At 42.3% G+C, this 3,575-nt stretch overlaps 1 pseudogene; it reads left to right on the forward strand.

The window, feature by feature from the left end:
* The first annotated feature begins 1,120 nt into the window (after positions 1-1,120).
* Rpl9-ps14 (ribosomal protein L9, pseudogene 14) lies at positions 1,121-1,726 on the forward strand (annotated as a pseudogene).
* Positions 1,727-3,575: the final 1,849 nt, after the last annotated feature.

A 3,575-nucleotide genomic window follows, 5' to 3' on the forward strand; every position in this document is an offset into this window, starting at 1 on the left:
GGGTTCAGTCTTGGCAGGACCAAGGGCTTCCCCTTCCACTGGTGCTCTTACTAGGCTATTCATTGCTACCTATGAGGTTGGAGCCCAGGTTCAGTCCATGTATAGTCTTTGGGTAGTGGCTTAGTCCCTGGAAGCTCTGATTGCTTGGCATTGTTGTTCATATGGGGTATGGAGCCCCTTCAAGCTCTTTCAGTCCTTTCTCTGATTCCTTCAATGGGGGTCCCGTTCTCAGTTCAGTGGTTTGCTGCTGGCATTCACTTATACTACTAGACTTCTTAATATCAGTAGTAAGTAGTTCATGTCATTGATATTTATAATACACACATTGATTACATATTACATGTGTCTGTATTGCCATGTAATAAAAATGAATAGAACAGGATGAATAGTGTCAAGATTAGAATGTGTACCCATCGCATCGGTCGACCAGCTGTTGGGATCACAGACCTCATGGTTCAAATTACCCTTGTTTAATATTGACCCTGAAGTGCAAAGGCAGAAATGCTGCAGTTTGTTGCAAAATGTCGCTGTTACATTTCATTGCCATTTATTATTGCGAAAGTCTCACCGAGTCTAATTTACACGCTAAACCTCACCAAAGATTTGTCTGCATTTGAACAAAATGTATACTTGTAAAGTTTTGAGTTTCATATGGGTTAGACATATAATGGGCATATAGGAAGTTAGTCCTCTGAACGATGGAGGCCTAACAAATATGTTCTGGGGCCAAAGTCTGACTATGAAGTCTACTGCTTTTCACTTATGTGATTTTGAACAAAATACTGAAGTTTCTTTGCCAAAGTTCCTTAAATTGTAAAATCGGGGGGGGGGGGATAATCTTCATAGAAATTTTCAATTCAATATGTAATATTTTCAGCACCTCAATCCCTGAGCTAAATTATTTTCATTTTGGTTTCTGAGGAGGGTCTTTCTATGACTTTGAGGTGGAAGCAATCCTCCTGCCTGAGTCTCTTGAGTACAGGTATTGTTGCTGTGCACTTCCCTACCTGGCTCCCAATTATATTATTATTTAATCGACCTTCTTTCCAATATGCTATCACCTTACAATAAAGGACATTAAAAAATTCTTATTATGCTCTTTGCCCCATCTACTGCGAGAATGAAGACCGTTCTCAGCAATCGGACTGTCGACATCCCAGAAAACATTGACGTCACTCTGAAGGGGCGCTCAGTCATTGTGAAGGTGGTGGGGGAACTCTGAGGAGGGACTTCAATCACATCAATGTAGGGCTGAGTCTTCTTGGAAAGGAAAAGAAAAGGCTCCGTGTTGACAAATGGTGGGGTAACAGAAAGAACTGGCCACTGTCAGAACCATCTGCAGTCATGTTCAGAACATGATTAAGGGTGTGTCACTGGGCTTCCGTTACAAGGTGAGGTCTGTGTATGCTCACTTCCCTCTCAACGTGTTATGCAGGAGAATGAGTCTGTGGTTGAAATCTGAAATGTCTTGGGTGAAAAATACATCCTCAGGGTTCAGATGAGGACAGGTGTTGCTTGTTCTGTCTCTCAGGCCCAGAAGGATGAATTAATCCTTGAAGGAAATGATACTGAACTTGTTTCAAATTCAGCAGCACTGATTCAGAAAGCCACAGCAGTTGAAAACCAGGATATCAGGAAGTTTGTGGATGGCATCTATGTGTCTGAGAAGGGAACCATGCAGCACGCTGAAGACCTCAGTTTTCCAGCTCCAGAAAGAAGAACCTGATCACAACTACAATTTGGGCTCTTTGGGGACTATAAAAGACTTATATGTTGAAAAAAAATATTATTATAGGAGAGTAATGTCATTATATCCATTTTATAGACCAGAAAACTGATAGAGAGCTTTCTAATCACCACAAGTTCTTTCTTAATCAGCACATATAATCATCTCGACATGATTCCAAGCCTTGCTATCTACCACCGTTGCGTCTTTTGACCAGGTCAACCTTATCATGACACGGGCAAGAATCCCATTCTATGTGGTGTAATAGGCAGTCGCCAGTCTCTGATTTTAGGTTTCACACTTGTTATGTCTTCCGGTGATATCACTTTGCACTCTGTTCCAGGTTAAAATATGTAATTTTAAAAGTAATTTGTTGACCTAAAAACCAGTACAAACTTACGTTGACAGAAAATGAAAGAAACTATTTTTATCCCTGTCCTCACTGCCCTGGTAAGAAATAATTGTGAGAGAATGATATTTGTAGAAGCCGTGGTGGGAAAACATTATGAATGGACACTTAGTTTCCCTAGTATGAGCTGGTGCGATTCAGTTGGCCTCTCCCAGTCATGAGAATCTCTCCTCCCCTGAACATCTGTAGTGTTGATGCCCACTGTTTCCCAGGGTTAGACTTTTGTTGAGCTGTAAGGTTCCCTACAACTGAAACAAGTCAGTCACAGTGAAAGCAGAGCAGCCTTTCATGGTTGGGTTTTTGTCTCCTATCTCTGCTATAAACTGGGGGGAGGCTGCTTTTCCCATCTCTACCGTAACATCCATCCCATATCTGAAGACTTTCACGGTCATCTCGTTTTTTTTTTTTTCCTTGGGCCAACTAATGGGCTTTTTCTAGGGACTCACTTCACCCAGCGTACTGCACTCGCTGTTCCCAGGGTATGGGAAAGGGAAGGTTGGAAAGTCCTGTCCCCCAAGGCATTAAAGATGTTTCCAGTTCTTTTCACCTTTGCCCACAGGCCTTGTTTTCCAACCCTTTAATTATCTGTATTGATTTGCTTTGAACATCGGGCAAATGCTCATGATCCCCTGTGATTTGTGGAGACCGGAAATGTGCATAACATTTAACTGTTAGGTGGCCGGATCCGGCGACATAAAGATCCCACGAGGGCTCCGAGGACTTGCCGCTTTTCTTTTTGTGCTCATTTGTAAAGTTTTATTTTGCAACCACTTGAAGCCATTGTGGATTCCAGATTGCCTTGGGGGGGGGGGGAGGTTTATAACTCTGGTGATGTAGCTGGGGTTGAGATGGAATCTTCATCCCCAGAAGCAGGGCTGTCCTTACACGACCCTGCTGTTCATTAATCTCTGTGGTTTAACATTTTAAAACTGTGCCCGATCTGGTGTTTATAAATAGTTTTCACAACAAAAATATGGGCTGCATATATTCCATAATTCTAATCATCTGCTCCTCCAAATTTGTCATCTGCCTTCTATTAAGCTGCACTTAAAGTACTTTTCCCTCGCCAATTGCTCTCTCGCACATGTTAGCTTAGGAACGCGGGCTCATGTCGCTGTGACCTCGTTCCTTGATTGGAATCTTTTCACTATTTAAACATGGGAAATGCTTTCTTGGAACAGGTGTTTAGAAATATCAGGGGAACTCTAGCAACTCACAGAAAGAAAAAAAAAAATGAGTCGGCTTTGCGCTTCCGGCTTAGACCCGGGAAATACTTAACCATTTAGTATTTTGTTTTTGAAATACTGTGTCATTTATGGTCTAGACACCATGGACAGCTGCTCAGATTCCAATCCAAGTGGGCCTGGTTTCTGCCCCGTTCGTTTATCACGTCCAGCTAAGTCTGAGTAATCTTGGCCTGAGTCCTTAACGGGGGATTAG

The sequence above is a fragment of the Rattus norvegicus genome, chromosome 15 (assembly GCF_036323735.1).
Source record: "Rattus norvegicus strain BN/NHsdMcwi chromosome 15, GRCr8, whole genome shotgun sequence".
NCBI lineage: Eukaryota > Metazoa > Chordata > Mammalia > Rodentia > Muridae > Rattus > Rattus norvegicus.